The following is a 22,438-nucleotide window of genomic DNA, read 5'->3' on the forward strand; positions in this document are numbered from 1 at the left end:
TTGGTCGGATGAGACCCATACGCTCTTGAATATCGAGTTGTTTCTTCAGCTCCTTCAACACTTCAGGTCCAAGCTTGTAAGGACGTTTGCAAACAGGTTCCATGCCAGGCTCAAGATCGATGATGAAATCAACAGGCCGGTGTGGAGGCATTCCTGGAAGCTCTTCTGGAAAGACGTCTTGATACTCACAAACGACTGGAATCTGAGAGATGGCATCCAGCTTGCCCTTCTCATTGAGAGAAAACAGTCTGATGGTATCATCACAAGCGGCAAAGACGATAACATCCTCAGACGAATGTGTCAATTGATTCTTCCTAGCAACACAATCAAGCTGAGCCTTGTGCTTAGAAAGCCACTCCATTCCGAGAATAAGATCAATATCTGAGTTACCAAGGACCACTGGAGAGGACAGAAACTTATAGTCGCCCAACGTGATAGTAACATCCGGGATCATAGAGCTTGCATTCATGAATTTACCCGGAGAAACAACTGATAACTGTCTAGGCAAATCTTGGAAAGGCAACTCATGCTTAGATGCAAATGGTCTTGAAATGAAACAATGCGATGCACCAGTGTCGAAAAGAACTTTTGCAGGAATGTCGTTAATAGGAAGGTTACCCATTATCACATCCGACGAGTCCTCTTCCTAAGTTGCGCTCATCAAGTTGACCTTAGCAGACTTGGGGTTATGCTTGACCACTACGGTGCTGGCAGATCTCACAGGAGGAGGAGGAAGATGCCTCTGATTGAAGCATTTGTTGGCATAGTGACCTTTCTGCTGACACTTGTTGCACGTGACCTCCGAGTGCGGACGGTGATACGGAGCACTTGATCTTGGAGCATGAGACGAAGTCTTGTTCTGAAAGCCTAGGTTGGGTGGGTGGGAAGATCCATTGCCACCTTTGCTCTTCTGCTGATAAGGCTGACGGAACGGAGGAGGAGGAGGCAACCAATAATTTTGCTGCTTAGTTGCCACTTGAGTTGAGGAAGAAGGAGTTGCATCTCTGACTCGCTTCTTGGAAGCATCACACTTGAGCTGAGCTGTCTCTTGTTTCATTGCCATGTTGTAAAACTCATCGTACTTCTGCAGCTCAAAAAGCACAAGAGCAAGTTGAAGATCTTCTCTGAGGCCACCTCTAAACTGATAAATCATGCACTTCTCGTCGGGGACGTCCTGCTTGGCGAAACGAGCGAGATTCTAGAACATGATGTTATACTGGTAAATAGACAAGCTGCCTTGCTTTAGGTTGCGGAATTCCTAACGCTTGCTCTCAACAACACTCCGAGGAATGTGGTGAGCTTTGAAGTCTTGACGGAATTCATCCCAGGTAATCACATGACCTCTTTTGGAATCTTTGTACTGCTGATACCACTCTGCAGCTTGGTCTTTGAGTTGGAACGAGGCAAACTTGACAAAGTCCTCAGGCCTGACATTGCTACACTCGAAATGCTTGCAGATATCCATGAGCCAATCATCAGTGTCTGTTGCCTCGACAATGTTGCTGAAGGTCTTTGGCTGGTTAGCAAGGAACTGGTTGAGTGTAGCAAACTGATTTTGATTGTTGCCATGGCCTTGATTCCCTTGGTTGCGTTCTTGCAAGAGTTACATGATCAGCTGAGTGTTGGCATTGGTAGCGGCCATCATAGCTTGCCATGCCTCCGGAGGTGGAGGTGGTGGTGGCGGATCAGGATTCGAACGTGTAGGAGGAGCCATCCTGAAGAGGGTGACATCCGTTAGCATCTTGACAGACAATATTCAAGCTGAATCAAATGGTTTGAAAATTGCAACTTATAGTATTAACATCCGAACAAAATGAACGAATGCATTCCAATAGAAATGGTCACACTTCCATAAATTGAGAAGCCACTTAGATAGAGGTAGAAGAATAAAACAACAAGGTATGAACATGAACAAATACTTGGTGAGGATTACCCAATCACAAAACCAAATATCCGCGGAAGAAATACTAGAGCTACATGAACTCCCAGCTATGAAACTCCCGAAATTCTCCCGGTTATGCAATTAGGTGTTGGGGATATAGGGGAAGCATAATATCTCACCCAAAGCTAGCAAATCCTACACCCAGTTGTATCCATCCTTCAACAGATAACCAAGAAACCTTCGGAAATCATTTACCTCAACCTTCGAAAAGCTTCCGTTATACGAGTTATGGCAATACTCCCGAACTCCCGCCCAGTACTGGGTGGCGTCGAGGTTATCTCACCAACAACAGCATAAAAGAGATTTTCGATGTCGGGGAAACTCAGGTATTCCAGAATTGCAACGATAAAATTGTGACGACAACACCTCAGAGCTCAACTCCTCGGGACACTGCCACAACCCCTAAATGTCAGGAGGCACCAATAACAATGTTCTCGTCACAAAAACATCGGAACGATTCCAAGATACCCGCGTGATCCTAAATTTTTTTTAGTGAAATTTGAGAAGAGAAGAGTCAAAACTCTACGTCAGGATGCCTCACCAGAGCGGCGAAGGGACTGAGGAGTAAAAAGAATCGTACTCTCCGATATATATAATCCTAAATGACTCAAAACATTTTTCTAGTATCAACAACGCCAGCGATTCGATCAAGCAGGGGGCTCCTAAGGTCGGGGAAGGCTCTGAGTACCAACTTGTAACGCCCACGATGCGGCTATAGCTCCCACGTGTCGAAGCACGACCTAGAGGCATAACCGCATTGTAAGCAATGTTGCAAGTGAGGTAATCTTCACAACAACCCATGTAATGAATAAGGGAAAAGATACATAGTTGTATTACACTCGCCACGTCACACAAATATCATAAATATCATTACATTCATCCAGATACAATCAAGGTCCGACTATGGAACCAAAATAAATAACAACCCCAAATGCGACAAAGTCCCTGATCGCCCCAACTGGGCACCACTACTGATTGTCTGGAAAGGAAACATAGTATCGTCCTGAGTCCTCATCGAACTCCCACTTGAGCTCACTCGAATCACCTGGAGCGGTATCATCGGTCCCTGCATCTGGTTTTCAAAGTAATATGTGAGTCACGGGGACTCAGCAATCTCACACCCTCGCGGTCAAGAATATTTAAGATTATAGGAAGGGTAAAAGTATGATGTGGAGCTGCAGCAAGCGACCAGCATATATGGTGGCTAACATACGCAAAAGAGAGCGAGAAGAGAAGGCAAAGGCACGGTCGATGAACTATGATTAAGAAGTGATCCTAGAACAACCTACGATCAAGAATAACACGAGACCGTGTTCTCTTCCCGGACTCCGCCGAAAAGAAACCATCACAGCCACACACTCTATTGATTCATTTTAATTAAGTTAAGTTTCAAGTTTTCTACAACCGGACATTAACAAATTCCCATCTGTCCATAACCGCGGGCATGGCTTTCGAAAGATCAAATCCCTGCAGGGGTGTCCCAACTTAGCCCATCACAAGCTCTCAGGGTCAATGAAGGATATTCCTTCTCCCAAGACAATCCGATCAGACTCGGAATTCCGGTTACAAGACATCTTGAGAATGGTAAAACTAAACCAGCAAAGCCACCCGAATGTGCCGACAAATCCCGATAGGAGCTGCACATATCTCTTTTTCAGGGCACACTCAGATGAGCCAGTCGTCGGGTAGGCCAGCCCAGAGTTGCCCCTGGTAGCCCCGGACATCGCTCAGTTGGACCAACACTTAGAGAAGCACTGGCCTGGGGGGGGAGTTAAAATTAGGATGACCCTTGAGTCCGTGAAACCCAAGGGAAAAGGCTAGGTGGCGAATGGTAAAACCAATATTGGGCATTGCTGGAAGAGTTTTATTCAAGGTGAACTGTCAAGGGGTTCCCATTGTAACCCAACCATGTAACGAACGCAAAATCAAGGAACATAACACCGGTATCACGGAAACAAGGGCGGCAAGAGTGGAACAAAACACCAGGCATAAGACCGAGCCTTCCACCATTTACCAAGTATATAGGTGCATTAAAATAGACAAGATATATATAATGATATCCCAACAAAGAACATGTTCCAACAAGGAACAAACTCCAATCTTCACCTGCAACTAGCAACGCTATAAGAGGGGCTGAGCAAAGCGGTAACATAGCCAAACAACGGTTTGCTAGGACAAGGTGGGTTTGAGGTTTAACATGGCAATATGGGAGGCATGATAAGCAAGTGGTAGGTATCATAGCATAGGCATAGCAAAAGAGCGAGCATCTAGCAAGCAAAGATAGAAGTGATTTCGAGGGTATGGTCATCTTGCCTGCAAAGTTCTCTGAGTTGACGTTAGCTTGATCCTCGTAAGCATACTCAACGGGCTCCTCGATCATGTACTCGTCTCCCGGCTCTACCCAAAGCAAGAACAACAAGCAAAGGGAGACACAATCAACCACGGGCAATGCACAAACAACATGATGCAAAACATGGCATGATATGCGGGACGTGATATGCGATGCATATGCATGTTTTGGAAAAAAAAGATTGAACCTGGCCTCAACTTGGAAAACCAAGAGTGCCACTGGAAGGAGGAGTTGATTTCGGTCGAAATCGATATAAAGATCACCGGAATCGGATACGCGGTTTGCAAATGGCAAGAAAAACAAATATGGCACCGGTCTGTGATTAACAGCACGAGGCCATATAAATGCATCAAGAACGACAAGCTACATCACTCTAACATAGCAACAAAATACATGGCAGGGATCCACTCAAGATTCTTGACAAAAGATGAACACTGAGCTACGGCTAATTCACTCAATAGCAGTTTCAAACAAGCATGGCAAAAGTGCAAAAGATATCAGGTTACAGACTTGGAGAAAATAACATGCTAGGAATTTAACATCAGGAAGCAATGTTTAGAGCACGATAACAACATGCTACAGGAACATATCATGGAAAAGCTAAGCATGGAATGAAGCTACTCAAAGCATACAACAAAAGTCCCTTACTGAACATAAGCCAAAAGGGATCAGAAAGTACAATGGCATCCATGTGAACATAGCAATTATCGTTAACAGATTCAGACTTAGCAGAAAACTGGAACATGGCAAAACAGATATCAAGTAGGCATGTTTACGAGCTCGATGCACTCACCACAAAGCATTGCATGACAAACTAAGCATACACCCAACAAGTAGACATGGCATAGAAGCTAAACATGGCAAAAACAACATCATAGCATGCACGGATCAACTACAACAACCTCGTTAAAAATTCTTAACATGTAAAATTCTGCCAGGAACATTTTATAGAAAAAGTAGAGCTCGATTGACTCAAGCTAGGGTTCTCCATAAATGCAAACAAAGACATGGCTGGATAGAGCACCACAATATCTACAAAACATCCTTACTGATCATGCTCAAAAGAGGCATAGATCACTCGGTAGCAACATGAACACATGGCATAAAAATATAGACAGAACAAAGACTTAGAATATTTCTAAGTCCTTGAAAACAGCAACATTGAGAGGGCTACTTTGCATGCTTGTGCTAGTCACCAGAGATCAAAATAATACATGGCATACACCCCTGTATAGATGGCATGGCATACTTCAAAACTCATGTAGGGCTCAACATCATAGGAGGCGCACATCAATCATGGCAAAAATGACAAATGTCCAATTACTGATATGGATCTGAAACTAACAGAAACTAGCACTCTTCCAACAGCATTTAGGGCATCAAGATGATCTCAAATGAACATGATGCAATGAGATGAAATGAAGTACTCGTCAAGACGAACATTTCGATATGCTACACGCGTAAAACGGGGCCACGGGTGCAAATTTATGACATGATGAAGTATGCAAATAATTAATGAAACGGGGAAAATTAGGTCAACCGTTAGGTCTCCAGATCTAGATCCGGATCGAGGTCACTGTAGCAGCACGGAACCCGAGGTGCTCGCCGGAGTGGCTCGCCGAAACAGGGACGCCGTGGCCAGCCGGGAGGACGCGGAGGAGGAAGGAGAGGCCGGCCGGGCTTCGAAGGAGGCGCGGGGTCGGCGGTGCGGAAGCCGAGGCGTCCGGCGAGGCGCTTGCCGGCGAGGAGCGAGGTGGCGGGCTCGCCGGCGTGGACTGAGGTGGCGGCGCGCGGCGGAACAAGGTGGCGTGCGGCGGCGGTGGCCAGAGCGGCGAAGGACGAGGAAGGGCGCGGGCGGCGCGGTGGCAACGGGCCGCGGCGAAGTGGGGCTCCCGCGGTGCCACGTGTCGAGCGGGGATAGGTTGAGGCGGCGGGCGGACGCGTCCGGTCCACTCCGGACGTGTCCGGCGGCGCTGGGAGCGGATTTTTTTGGGTTTGGGGGGAAGTGATCCGGGATTTCGGGTGGTGATGCCTTTTTATAGGTAGGAGGAGCTAGGAGGCTCCAAATTGAGCACGGTTTTCGGCCACGTGATCGTGATCGAACGGCCTAGATGATGGAATGGGTTTAGGTGGGTTTTGGGCCACTTTGGAGGGGTGTTGGGCTTCAACACACACGAGGCCTTATTGGTCCCTCGGTTAACCGTTGGAGTATCAAACGAAGTCCAAATGGCACGAAACTTGACAAGCGGTCTACCGGTAGTAAACCAAGGCCGCATGACAAGTCTTGGTCCAATCCAAAAACGGTTAGCACCCGCACACAAAAAGAGGTAGAAAGGGACACCGGAGGACATAGGAGCGCCGGAATGCAAAACAGGCAACGGGGAAAATGCTCGGATGCATGAGACGAACACGTATGCAAATACAATGCACATGATGACATGATATGAGATGCATGACAAGACAAAAGCACACGAAGACAAAAACTCGACAACGAGGAAATATCATAACTTAGAGACGGAAAAGGCAAGAGTTGGAATACAAATTTGGCATGTTACATACGGGGTGCTACATCGTGGAATAAGAGAGCACATCCTCAGGATGAGCAATATGGAAGCAAAGCTCAAGCCCATGGAAGAGGATCTGGAGATCAAACCAAAGCTCCTAGTTCATCTGGTCATGGCTTCACTGCCAAAGGAGTTTGAAACTTTTGTTGTAAACTACAATATGTCACGTGGAACATGGGACATTGAAAAGACAATAGCAATGTGTGTCCAAGAAGAGGACAGACTCAAAACCTCACATGGTGGTTCACTCAACTATGTGAAGGATCAGAGGAAAAAGAATTACAAGAAAAACATCAAAAGTTCCCCCTCCAAGCCACATGGCAAAGTTCCCTATCATCATCAATAGAAGCCTTTCCCGGTGGACAAAGACACATGTCTCCATTGTAAGAAGACCGGCATTACAAGGTCGACTACCCTGATTGGCTAAAGTCAATCATGGCAAAAAGAGGTAACAATATAGTTTCATTTGTAATTGAATCCTTGTATACACAGTTTTCAAAATCCACTTGGTGGATTGACTCAAGAGAAACTGTTCATGTTGCAAATTCTTTACATGGATTCCATTCGATGCGGACTATGCTAAGAAGCGAAAGACACATTCAAGTGGCAAACGGAGTTGAAGCTGTCGGTGACATCTCCTTGGAGTTAGCCGATGGATTCAATCTTCTACTTAGAGATGTTTTATTTGTTCCATCATGTCATAGAAACTTAATAAGTGTTTCTTGTTTGGACAAAGATAATTATAAATGTTATTTTGGACATGGCAAGTGTTCCATATGGTTAAATAATTCTTATGCGGGTGATGCTTTACTACACGATGAGCTTTATTTGTTATCACTTCATGAAAAAGTTTATTCTGTATGCAATCTGAAAGAACATGTTTCCGCGTCGAATAAAGAACAAAAGAAAAGAAAGAGAACATTCGAATCATCGAAATTATGGCACTGTCGCTTGGGCCATATTTCCAAGGGGAGAATAGAAAGATTAGTCAAAAGTGAAATTCTTCCTCCGTTAGAATTCTTAGACTTAGAACAATGCATAGATTGCATTAAAGGAAAATATATAAATCAAAACAAAAATGGTGCAATCCATAGCACAGGCACACCAGAAATCATCCACACTGACATTTATGGACCATTTCCAGTGAAAAGTGTGGATGGATATGACTCGTTCATAACATCCACAGATGATTACTCTCGCTATAGTTACATTTATCCAATCAAAGAAAGATCTGAAGCGTTGGATAAATTTAAAATATTCAAAGCTGAGGTTGAAAATCAGCATGATAAAAGAATAAAGATAGTAAGGTCCGACCGTGGGGGAGAGTACTACGGTCTGCACACTCCATATGGCCAAGTCCCTGGACCTTTTGCAAAGTTCTTGCAGGAGACTGGCATAGTAGCCCAGTATTCAATGCCGGGCGAGCCTCAGCAAAATGGAGTAGCTGAAAGGCTCAACCATACACTTATGGATATGGTGCGCAGCATGATGAGTTATTCCAACTTGCCATTGGGATTATGGATGGAGGCGCTTAAAACCGCCATTCATATTCTCAATAGAGTACCAAGCAAGTTGGTGCCCAAAACACCGTACGAGCTATGGACAGGAAGGGTGCCCTCCCTACAACACTTCAGGCTGTGGGGGTGCCCTACTGAGGCCAAAATGTTTAATCCAAATATTGCAAACTTAGATACCAAAACATGAGTTACCATGTCATTGGCTATCCAGACAGATCAAAGGGTTTTCGTTTCTACTACCCAGACAGATATACAAAGTTTGTAGAAACAAGACATGCAGTCTTCTTAGAGGACGAAAAGATGAGGGGGGGGCTTGGTAGCTTGGAAAATTGATCCTGAGGAGAAGAAGCTGCATGCACCTGATCCAATGATTCATGAGACATTTTTCTCACTACCAGTTGCAACTCCACCCATGACAACTATGGGGGTAGACCTGGAACCTGTCCATCAGGAGCCGACTAAACCCGTTGTTGAGCATGAGAGGGAGGTGCAGCAACAAATTTTAGAAGAGGTGCCAGATGTTGAGGCACAGAATGTGCCAGAAACTAAGTCCCTTAGAAGGTCTACAAGACACAAAAAGTCAGCTATTTCTACTGATTATAAAGTTTATAACACGTAAATAGTTCATACAGAAAAAGATCCCACTTCATATGAAGAAGCCATGAGAAGCCTTCATTCATCGAAGTGGATGAAGGCAATGGAAGACGAGATGAAATCGATGAGTTCCAAAGATGTTTGGGACTTAGACGAAATTCCTAAAGGATCCAAGACAATAGGCTGCAAATGGGTCTACAAAACTAAGTATGACTCCAAAGGGAATGTAGAAAAGTATAAAGCAAGACTTGTGGCAAATGGATTTACACAAAGAGAAGGGATAGATTACAATGAGACATTTTCTCCAGTCTCATGTAATGATTCCTTCAGAATCATAATGGCATTAGTTGCTCATTTTGATTTAGAGTTACATCAAATGGATGTAAAGACGACATTTATCAACGGGGATTTAGAAGAAAATTATACATGAAACAACCCAAGGGTTTTATCATGGAAGGCAAGGAAAATATGCGAGGCCGCCTGAAGAAATCCATTTATGGATTAAAGCAAGCCTCTAGACAGTTGTATCTAAAGTTTAAACAAACGATTAAAAGTTTTGGATTTAAAGAAAATATTGAGGATAACTGCATTTATGCAAAGTTTAAAAATGGGAAATATATTTTCCTAATCTTGTATCTTGCTAGCAGTGATGTTAGTCTATTACAAGAAACAAAGAACTTCTTATCCTCAAATTTTGACATAACAGATCTTGGTGAAGCACCGTATGTATTGGGCATAGAAATTCACCGAGATAGGAACAATGGAGTATGAGAACTATCGCAGAAAGCATATTTAGAAAAGGTTCTTAAAAAGTATAATATGCATGCGAGTAAAGCCACACCCGCTCCAATAGTCAAGGGCGATAGTTTTGGGAAATTCCAATGTCCCAAGAACCAGTACGAGATCGATTAAATGAAAGCAGTACCATATGCTTCGGCAATTGGCAGCTTACAGTATGCACAAGTGTGCACTCGCCCTGACTTAGCCTTTATCACCGGGGTACTCGGTAGATATCAAGAGAATCCAGGCATAGAGCACTGGAAGATGGTAAAGAAAGCATTACGTTATGCGCAAGGCACGCACTGGTGCGCATAGGTCCTAAACAAACGGTTTTTAACCCCTTTCCGTGACGGCATTCAGAACCGTCGCTAAGTGAGTGTGGGCGATAGGGGGGTCCTGCCCACATGACCCAGCAACCGTTGGGGATATGCCCTCCTGGCACACATGCTCGACAAAATGAGGTCGTGTGCGACCGGCGAGCACTCAAATGCAGAAATACGTACAATAGTGCTAAAAAATTACAATTATACAGGCGAAATCATTTCTGTTCGTAAGTACATCCCACACAGTTAGTCACCACTAAACTTTCCGTTCGTATATACACTCCACACATTCACTACAAGGAAAATGTTTGCGCAAGGTGGCGTAACACAAACAGTTTTGAAGAGAATGTCGTGTGTGATTGTTCATTGATCCAACACGGTTTATTTCTAGAAACTGTGTGTGTTGCCCGAGGTCAACCCCCACGGTGTTTTCTCATTAACCGTTTACAATAGGAAAACCCAATTAGCAAGCTAATAGGCCAATTAGCAGGCTAATTGCCCTATTATTAATAATCCATTTACTAATATAATTAACATTCATATTAAGCACATAATATATTCCATTCCATATTAAGGAAGCAGGATTTCATAATTAAAATACATCAGAGTACAACATGATATAGCTTCAGCACTCAGCTATCCCATTACACAACTGCACCAGCAGCAAGTTTCACATGCAACATCTAGAACCTTTCGAAATTAGCATCATAGACGGTACGTAGAGAGATGCATCTCATCTGGAAAACTGCTGAAGCGGAAGGCGAATATTGAGCCTTCATTCATGTTGAAGGTCTTTGCAACTTTAGGACAGTGCCTGTGGAGGATTGACCGTCCATCATTCGACCTCTTCAGGAACACTTCAATATTGAACCGTGGGTGTTGTATGAAAACTTTCCTCGCCTCCTGACCATAGAGGTGGTTTGAGAGGTAATCATCAGTGAAGCCTGAAAACAAGGATGTGCATAAATATCTTCTCTATATTGGAAATGGGGCAAAGGAATACAAAAAGGCAAAGTATAATGGTTAGTACCATCTTGTAAACCTCAGTGCTTCCCATTGTTTCCCTCCAACACATATAAGGTAGTTAGTCATCAGGTTAAGTAAGGGTTCGCATGCTATCAGTAAAATATGTTGATGACAAGTAAGCACATTGCAGATTCATCAGATTAATTCAAGCCACATGGAAAACCCATTTATCCAAACCAAGCATGATTAAGAACTAGGAAATATAGCACTTGTATATGTTTCTCATGTATTAAGTGCAGCCAAATTCGATTTTTTCCTCACATGGTATACAATAACAGAATGTAGCCACAGCAATTGAACATCGCATTGCAGAATTGAAGCAAGCAGTTGACTAAACACCACAACAAATGAACCTAACATTAACTGAGCACCACATTGCACAATATAACATACTCCTAATAGAAGATCAGACAGTTAACCAAACCAAGCATGCGTAACAACATGGAAATATAGCAATTGTATTTGTTTCTCATGTATTTAGTATAGCCAAATTCGATTTATTCCTCACATGGTATACAATAACAGAATGCAGCCACAACAATTGAACATCGCATTGCAGAATTGAACAAAGCAGTTAACTAAACACCACAACAAGTGAACTAAGCCACAACACATGAACCAAGCAGTTAACTAAACACCAATTGAACAATATAACATACTCCCAATAGAAGATCCGACGGTTAACCAAACCAAGCATGCTTAACAAATTGGAAATATTGCACCCTGAAGAATTGAACATCACAATTGCAGAATTGAACCAAGGAGTTAATTGAACACCACATTGCACGACATATAGAACATATACACTATAGCATAAGATTGCATGGTAAAAGTAGATAGCACAATTCACTAGAATTTGTTAAGGAAAGGCAGTAGCCAGCAAACTGAACATGGGTCCTTATGGTGAGCTAATAATAGAAGCTACTCCTCATTGTCGGAGATATCGATGACGATTGGCTCCTTGGACATGGAAGAGGGGGAGGCCTCCACATCGTGGGTGCCCTTGTTGTAGTGGTGAGTTGTCTGAGCTACTCCGGCCACCAACCCGCTGGCTCTCGAGATGAGGTAAGCACGTGCGCGCTGAGAAAACACCTCGTAGTCTTCGTCGAAGGCATTGACGGTGGCCTCGAGAAAACACCATGAACTGTCGTCTAAACCAGCCAACCGCGTCGCGGCGTCGGTGCGCGAGGCATCAATGGTGGCCTCAACGGCGAGGTGCTCCTCCAAGATCTGGGGGTCGGCACGAATTGCAGCCATCGCGACCTCATCCGCGCGTGCGGCCGCGATTTGCTTCTCTGCTGTAAAATGCTCCTTGATGTCCTGGCTATAGTGCGTGCAGCATGGCTTAGGTCGGCACTTTTTTGGTGGAGGGGTCAGTGATTTGGGTGGAAGGTGTTGCGCTCGCGCGACGGTCGGGGCATGTGGGATGTGGAAGGAGGAGGAGGATGGGGGTCGAGTGTGGATTACCTGCCTGGATAGGCAAGGCCGAGTAGCGTGACGTAGGGTCGCTGGCGAGGAGGCGGCGGCGCTGCAAGCAAGGAGTGAAGGTTTCAACTTGGAAAGGAAGGCGGAAAAAGGGGAAATGTGGCTTTTGGTAAGGGGGGGAGGGGAGGTAGATATTTTCGCGGAAGCCGAAAATTTGGAATCGCTTCAGACAAAAAACTGGCGCGCAAAGTGTCATCAGACACGGTCCCTTATTCAAACACGGTCCGAAGATATTTTGTGCTACATCTCACATGGTTGGTTATAATAAACTGTGTGGGGTCTACTTGATTTGAATTACATAATGGGGTCACAGCGGCCATGGACGGTGTTTGAATTGCTAGACCTTTTATCTGCAGTGATCATAAAAGAATTGGAATTATTCAGGGTTCATTTGGACATTTTTATGCATTAAGTGAGTTTTCAATGTATTTATGTTCATAATTCAAATTTGAACTACATGCACATGCTCAAGTGCATATAAATTCATTAAAAAATCAAATCTTTGTCCTTGGGTGCATGCTTAGGTCCCATGCAAGAAATGGGAATGAATTTCAAACACAATGGCACCGTTGATTGCCGGCAAAACATTGAGATGCATGGTTTTTAAATTCTAATAAATCCAAAAATCGTCTGAAATTCATGAACCTTTGCATGCTATCATGGAGCGGCATCAACATGACGTGGTACAATTTTTTTCCCATTTGGGGCAGGTTTGGGTATATGATTCTCACAAACCGGAGCTTCTCACAACAAGCATGATGGTTTTCGGTAGGGAACATCCCACCTTTGGGGACGAAACGATATCCATTGCCTCTTATTGCTTTCAAGTTTTTTTTCTCGTGTCAACATAGAACAACAGGAGTGTTGTGTGAATTTTTGTGATTTTTCGGGGTTCGTTTGGACATTTTTATGCATTAACTGAGTTTTCAATGCATTTGTGTGCATAATTCAAATATGAACTACATGCGCATGCTCCCGTGCATATAAATTGGTTGAAAAATCACATCTTTGTCCTTGGGTGCATGCTTAGGTCCCATGCAAGAAATGGGAATGAATTTCAAACACCATGGCACCGTTGATTGCCGAAAAAACATTGAGATGCCTGATCTTTAAATTCTAGTAAATCCAAAACTCGTCTGAAATTCATGAAACTTGGCATGCTATCATGGAGCATCATCAACATGTCGTGGTACAAACTTTGTCCCACTTGGGGAAGGTTTGGGTATATGCTTCTCACAAACCGGAGCTTCTCACGACAAGCATGCTGGTTTTCGGTAGAGAATGTCCCACCTTTGGGGACGAAACGATATCCATTGCCTCGTATTGCTTTCAAGTTTTTTTCTCATGTCAACATAGAACAACAGGAGTGTTGTGTGAATTTTTGTGATTTTTCGGTGTTCGTTTCGACATTTTTATGCATTAACTGAGTTTTCAATGCATTTATATGCATAATTCAAATTTGAACTACATGTGCATGCTCCCATGCATATAAATTGGTTGAAAAATAAAATCTGTGTCCTTCGGTGCATGCTTAGGTCCCATGAAAAAAATGGGAATGAATTTCAAACACCAGGGCACCGTTGAGTGCCAGAAAAACATTGAGATGCCTGGTTTTTTAATTCTCGTAAATCCAAAACTCGTCTGCAATTCATGAAACTTGGCATGCTATCATGGACCGGCATCAACCTGCCGTGGTACAAATTTTGTCCCATTTGGGGCAGGTTTGGGTATATGCTTCTCACAAACTGGAGCTTCTCACAACAAGCATGATGGTTTTTGGTAGGGAACGTCCCACCTTTGGGGACGAAACGATATCCATTGCCTCTTATTACTTTCAAGTTTTTTCTCGAGTCAACATAGAACAACAGGAGTGTTGTGTGAATTTTTGTGATTTTTAGGGGTTCGTTTGGACATTTTTATGCATTAACTCAGTTTTCAATGCATTTATGTTTATAATTCAAATTTGAACTACATGCCCATGCTCCAGTGCATATAAATTGGTTGAAAAATCTAATCTTTGTCCTTGGGTGCATGCTTAGGTCCCATGCAAGACATGGGAATGAATTTCAAACACTATGGCACCGTTGATTGCCGGCAAAACATTGAGATGCCTGGTTTTTAAATTCTAGTAAATCCAAAACTCGTTTGAAATTCATGAAACTTGGCATGCTATCATGGAGCGGCATCAACATGTCGTGGTACAAATTTTGTGCCATTTGGGGCAGGTTTGGGTATATGCTTCTCACTAACCGGAGCTTCTCACAACAAGCATGATGGTTTTCTGTAGGGAACGTCCCACTTTTGGGGACGAAATGATATCCATTGCCTCTTATTGCTTTGAATTTTTTTCTCTTGTAAACATAGAACAACATGAGTGTTGTGTGAATTTTTGTGATTTTTCAGGGTTCGTTTGGACATTTTTATGCATTAACTGAGTTTTCAATGCATTTATGTGCATAATTCAAATTTGAACTACATGTGCATGCTCTAGTGCATATAAATTGGTTGAAAAATCAAATATGTGTCCTTGGTGCATGCTTAGGTCCCATGCAAGAAATGGGAATGAATTTCAAACACCAGGGCACCGTTGATTGCAGGCAAAACATTGAGATGCCTGTTTTTTACATTCTAGTAAATCCAAAACTCGTCTGAAATTCATGAAACTTGGCATGCTATCATGGAGCAGCATCAACATGCCGTGGTACAAATTTTGTCCCATTTGAGGCAGGTTTGGGTATATGCTTCTCACAAACCGGAGCTTCTCACAACAAGCATGATGGTGTTCGGTAGGGAACGTCCCACCTTTGGGGACCAAACGATATCCATTGCCTCTTATTGCTTTCAAGTTTTTTTCTCATGTCAATAGAACAACAAGAGTGTTGTGTGAATTTTTGTGATTTTTCGGGGTTCGTTTGGATATTTTTATGCATTAACTGAGTTTTCAATGCATTTATGTGCATAATTCAAATTTGAACTACATGTGCATGCTCCAGTGCATATAAATTGGTTGAAAATCAAATATGTGTCCTTGGGTGCATGCTTAGGTCCCATGCAAGAAATGGGAATGAATTTCAAACACCAGGGCATCGTTGATTGCCGGCAAAACATTGAGATGCCTGGTTTTTAAATTCTAGTAAATCCAAAAGTCGTGTGAAATTCATGAAACTTGGCATGCTATCATGGAAGGGCACCCGACATGCTGTGGTATTTTTTATGTCTGTTTTGAGAGAAGGCGCACTCGAATAATGACAGCCAACAAAGGCATTTTGAAAAAAATAGCTGCCACTTTAATATCTCAAACGTTTGTATAATTCAAACCGTGTGTATTCGGTTAACCATTCACGTGACGCCACGTGTCTTGTTTTTAATGGATATAGGAGGTGCCATGTTGACAGCTTCTTGATTGAACGGGAGGCATGAGAGCGCAGTACGGTGCGTAGGCTCACCGGGAAGCGTACAAGCTATTCAACGCAGGATCTGTGCATCTCTTCAACGCAAACGGTTCAGATTACGATATGCAAATTAAAGCCAGACTTCGGAGCTAAGCCAAGAGACACTGCAATTTGTCAAAATATGCAGCTAAAAATAAATATCACTATCTATTTTTTGCAACTAAAATTCAGTAATTAAGCATATATTTCACTCATACTAGAGATTAAGTAGTCGTTCTCACCGAAAGCGAGATAGCCTTGGACCGTCGCCCGCCTCGCTCCCACAGGTCTATATTAATGGTGCCGCCAAGCGACCGCACCCCCATCCTCGCCACACACACAATTCCTCTCTCTCCACCATCATCCTCGATGCTGCTCTGAGTCCTCAAAGCCGTCAGTGTACGAGGATGCCACCGAAGCGCCCCATCGGAAGGAGTGGCAACGTCGGGGCTGCTGAAGCATTGGAGTATGGCGTGAATATGGAGACAAAGGTTCCCATCCCCGCCGACGAGGTGGAGAACGAGGCTGCCAACAAGCGGAGGCGAGTCGAGAAAGAACCACAAGTGACTCCAGCAAGCCTAGACTTCATCAACAACCTCCCCGATGATATGTTGATAGTCATCATATCCCTCCTCCCAATCAGAAATCGGGCGAGGACAACTGCCATTTCCCGGCGGTGGAGCACCCTTTGGCTCCGCACCCCTGTCGTCCTCCTCCACGCCCACAAGCTCTGCCATGGCTGTCACCAAAGCTTGGATGCGTTCTCCCAGATCCTCGGCAATCACCATGGCCCAATCAAAGGCCCTATCACGGGCAAGTTCTGTTCCAATGGCAAGGAGCGAGGCAAGCTTGACGAGTGGTTCCGATCCTGCGCCATAAATCAGCTCAAGAAGCTAAGTTATAATGATGGGCATATGAGCTTGCTGCCAACGTCCGCGCCCCGCTTCGCGCCCACGCTGCGCCTCACCAAGTTTATGAACTGCCATCCCCCCTTAATGACGTGCCCGCTCTTTTTCTACCATGACTGAAGCACCTCGATCTCGTCATCATCCGCATCCCAAAGGATGACATGGAGCGCCTCCTCCATAGCTGTACTGCACTCGAGTTCTATTGTCTTCAGGCGATGAATTGGTCGAGTACCTTGCACATCACCTCCAGGCTTCTCTGCACTATTTATATGTCTTGCTGGTGCTGCAATGAGAGATCACAAAAGGTGGACCACAATATGGTCATCCAGGATACACCTTCACTTGAGAGATTACATGTAGTTGATCAACAAGGTCAAACAAGAATCAATGTCATTTCTGTGCCGAAATTGAAAGTGGTGGGCTACTCGTCTGTCAAATACTACAAGTTTCAGGTACATCAATCGCCTTATATACCTCTCCTTCTTGATATCAACGTTATTTCTAGTTTTGAAGATGTATGTTCTTCTGTCATCTAGCGAAGCTTCACCTAGACTCTGGGCACAGTGAAGGTCTTGGCACTAGAATATGTCGTCCCCAACCTGGAACAAGTTTTCAGTTGCCTAAGATGCTTTCCGTGCCTGAAGAAGCTGTATATCGAGGTGATGTTCCTTTCCTGTTAAATGTTAACCATAAGGGAGTTCAATTTTTTGCATCTTTTCCCAAGTTTACAATGACTATGTACTATGATTTCTGAAGGAATTTTGGAGGATTTTAGGACATACACCCCCACCCCATATTGGTTGCTTCATTCATATGGTTATAATCGTCCATAAGCATTTCTCCTTTGGATTCATCTGTACTAGTTCTTAGGGAACTTTTCATCCAATCCAACCTCTTGTGAAGAAGGCTACATGTTTCTAGATTGTAATCAAATTAATTCTCATGTTAATCATGACAGATCGAAGATGGCACGTTGGTGTATTTTACAAATCCTGCAAACCAAATGGGTGTGTAGCAGTGTTCAAAACTGCATGTAGGCACTAACACATTCTCTTCTTTTGTAGTGCATATTAGGCCTGGTGGAAGATGTTGATAACAACAATCACATCGAATGCCTAGACCTGCATCTCTCAAATATTACTTTGAACTCCTATCGAGGGACCCAACGGGAGATTACACTCGCCATGTTCTTTCTTGCCAGAGCAAAGGTGCTGAGGGTATTGAGGTTGAACACGCATTTAATTAGGAAATGTCAATGGTATGATTATCAGAGGCGGCTGGTACTGCGGAATGGAAGTGCCTCCAAAAATGCCAAACTTCGTATTGGAAGAGCATATGGCAAAGCAATTGGAAGTTATTGTGTCAAACCCATACATGACTTGTCAGCGGCTGATCCATTTTCCGAAATTACCCGGTTTGCAATGTTTGCATTTAGGAGTTGTAATCATTGAATTTGAACCTTACAATATTTATCGTATTTGTTATATTGAACCATTTCTATTCTCTTGTCTCAACGCAAACAGTTCATCTGGGTGAACCGCATGTCGTACATCGCAGACACCATGATCTGGCTGACTGTTTCATTTGTGTTGCCTAATCACAAACAGTTCATCCGAGTGAACTGTATGCTGCACATCGCACATACCTTGATGTCGCTGACCGTTTCTTTTGTGTGGCCTAATCACAAACAGTTCATCCGAGTGAACCGTATGATGTACATCACACACGCCTTCATTAGGTTGTCCGTTTCTTTTGTTCCACCTCATAGCAAATGGTTCATTGGACTGAACCGTATGACCTGGATCGCACACACAACTAAAATCTGAACCGTGTTTAATGCATCCTCCATTGCAAACGTTTTGCACCTTTTTGATGATTTTTTAGATCCCCGCTTGTGATTAATGCATCGCACACAGTTTCGTGAAAGGGTCTCTGATCATAGTATCATGTTAGCAGCATCCTGCAGTAGTGACGAAGGACTACATGCTAATATACAGGAGAAGTGATTGCCTAGGGATAAAAGGGTATTCAGACGCAGATTTTGCAGGGGACAAATATGATAGAAAATCTATGTCAGGATACGTATTCACCCTCGCTGGGGGAGCTATTTCGTGGAAAATCTCCAAACAGTCGATAGTTGCATCATCCACGATGTATGCAAAATTCATAGCATGCTTGAAGCCATGGGGTAGGCGATATGGCTAAAGAAATTTGTACCCAACTTGAAAGTGGTTGATTTTATTCACAAACCACTAAAGATGTACTGTGACAACTAGCCCGCAGTATTCTATGCTCACAACAACAAGTCGAGTAATGCTGCCAAAACAATAGAGATAAGGTATTATGTTGTGAAAGATAAAATACAGGATCAAACTATAAGTCTCAAGCATATAAGGACAGAGGATATGCTTGCGGATCCGCTAACGAAAGGCTTACCACCCAATGTGTTCAAGGAACACTTAGCCGGCATGGGTTTAAGGGAAAGCCTTATGATTCCTGGATAGGCCCAAAAGGAACATAATTTGTTTCTGAACAAAACATATGTTGTAGCAGTATGATTCTATCGGCAATTGAGCTATGACGATGAAACATGCTCTATGTACCAATATGTGATGAAACAAATAAACAAGAAAGTATAAGGTTAAAAGTAAAGTTGAGATCAAGGGGGAGAATGTTAGGTTGATCTCTCTCTCGTTCGAACCCAATGAGTCGAATGGGCCCCTTGCCTCGCGCCCTGATCGGGGGCGCCCAACCAAACCATGGTTGGTGGGCCCTTGTCGCCAGCGCAATATAAAGAGGTGGGGTGCCGGGGGAAGGATTACGAGGTTGACCGTGCACCACAACACCACCAACACACCAATCCGATCTAGGGTTTTGCGCTAGGCCGACAGGAAGCTCCGCCACCACCACCTCGCCCACACTCCGCCATCACCGTGCACCACAGCACCACGATGGCCTCTGGCTTGAGCTCGTCAGCCAAAGGAGAAGGTAGGACTGCCGGGATCCCTAACCCTAACCGATCCAATGATCTAACAAGTATTTCACATGACTATGATAGGACTATACAAGCCAAAATGAAGGAATACAAGTCTTCTATTTTCTTTCAAGATTGTCATTTGCAAATACATAAATTATTTTTGCCATGAGCAAATATGCAATGAAATTATAGCTGTTTTGAAATTCTGTGTTAATTTCATGTACTGTAGCCTAGTGAAACTTGTACTTTTCAACCTGTTACCATATGGTAGGTAGTAAACGGGAGAGCATTTGCAGCACGGAGGCGCGGGGCACTGAGTCCCTCGTGTGTGTTTTTTCTTATGCGTGATCCAACTACTTCGCCAATCGCGCACTAGTAGAAAACATGGCTTTGTTTGGGGCCTGGCCAGCCCATTAGTCCCGGTTCAGTCACGAACCGGGACCCATGGGGGGCATACATCCCGGTTCGTGCGCCCAGGGGGCCGGCCGGGCCTCGTGGGGCATTTGTCCCAGTTCATGTGGACCCATTTGTCCCGATTCAAGGCACGAACCGGGACCAATGGTCCTCGCACCTCGCCCACAGCCATTGGTCTCGGTTAGTGGATGGAACTAGGACAGAAGTGTGGCCTTTAGTCCTGGTTCCAGCCACAAACCGGGACCAATGAGGTGGCTATATATACCCCCTCGCCGGCAAGAAGAGCACTCCACACTGCTCTATTTTTTCTGGCCGGCGAGGGGAGAGCTTTGTGGTGATCTAGCTCACCTCCTATGCACATGAGGTGTTCGATGAAATGCCCGAGTCACACTAGTTAAGATTTCTCCTCTCAAATCTCCATTTTCCTCGAGATTTTCTAGGTTTAGCGGTCCGTCACGTCCCGTCCCCGTCTTCACCACCGTGGTGAGCCTCTTGTTCTTATCTTATTTCTGAAAGAAAAAATTATTACTTTAGATAGATACTTGTCTAATTTTCTTACTTTTATTTTTGCTTGTTATTATATAGTGTGATGGTTTTGGTATTCGCACCCGTCGGCCCTCGTCCTGGCTATGATTCGAATGTGGTATATATTATCTTTTATAACTATTTGGTTCATTTATTGTTTATGACAATTATGCTGACCAATGTGACATAGATTTTATTTATCTAGGAGGTATGTGAATCGGAAATTCCAACCGACTCTATTGTCGAGAGGTTAAATTTAGTTGAAGAAGAAAACAATTACTTGAAAGCAAAAATAAAAAAAATTGAGGAGGAGAAGATGATATTGGAGTTGCATGTTGCGGATGTCATTGATGATCACAAGATCAAGATGGATGCAATGTAGTTGAAGATTAGAAAGATTAGAAAATATTCCATTCATACCGAGGCTTGGTATCATTATGCCGTTGGATCAATTGTTACCTTGCTTGCGATTATGATCGCATTAGTTGTTGCATTGAAAGGTTTTACATAGTTTCAATGTGTGGTTTAATTAGATGATCTGGGGAGCTATATGTTGTTCAATGACAACTTTGTATATAATTTGGTTTTAATGTGATGATGAACTTCTATTAATTTGGTCACTTATCTATCCATGTGAATCTGTAATGGTTTTTGACACACATCATTATATATAATGCACGCAGATGAACCGACAATGGATGTACGGTGACATACACACCTCCGAGTACATTAAGGGCGTGCATAATTTTCTCGAAGTGGCTGAGGCAAACAAGAAAAATGGTTTTATGTGTTGTCCATGCCCTATATGTTGGAACGCGAAGTCTTACTCTGACCGGAAAATCCTTCACACCCACCTGCTTTATAAGGGTTTCATGCTACACTATAATGTTTCGACCAAGCACGGAGAAATAGGGGTTTAATGGAAGACAACGAAGAAGAAGAGGACAATGAAAACTATGTGCCCCCTGAATATGGTGATGCTGCAACAGGGGAAGCTGCTGAAGATCAAGAGGAACCAGACAATGTGCCCGATGATGATGATCTCTGCAGGGTAATTGTTGATGCAAGGAGACAGTGCGAAAGTCAAAAGGAGAAGCTGAAGTTTGATCGCATGTTAGAGGATCACAAAAAAGGATTGTACCCCAATTGCGAAGATGGCAACACAAAGCTCGGGACCGTACTGGAATTGCTGCAGTGGAAGGTAGAGAATGCTGTGCCTGACAAAGGATTTGAGAAGCTACTGAAAATATTGAAGAAGAAGCTTCCAAAGGATAACGAATTGCCTGACAGTAGATATGCAGCAAAGAAGGTTGCATGCCCTCTAGCACTACTAGGGAAAACCCTAGCAGTAGCGCTGGTTTTGTGCTCACTAGTAGCGCGGGTAGGCACGCTACTAATAAGGCGCTACAGCTATTGCTTAGCAGTAACGCATGCCCGCACGCGCTACTACTAGGACAAATAGCTGCAGCGTTTGTTCACTCCCACGCTACTGCTAATGTAACTACTGGCAGCGTGTTTTCTCTCCATCGCTACTAGTATTCTTTTTTTATTTTTTTATTTTTAGTGTATTTATGCGCCATCGTACAAATATTGGTACAATAC

The sequence above is a fragment of the Triticum urartu genome, chromosome 3 (genome assembly GCF_003073215.2).
Source record: "Triticum urartu cultivar G1812 chromosome 3, Tu2.1, whole genome shotgun sequence".
NCBI lineage: Eukaryota > Viridiplantae > Streptophyta > Magnoliopsida > Poales > Poaceae > Triticum > Triticum urartu.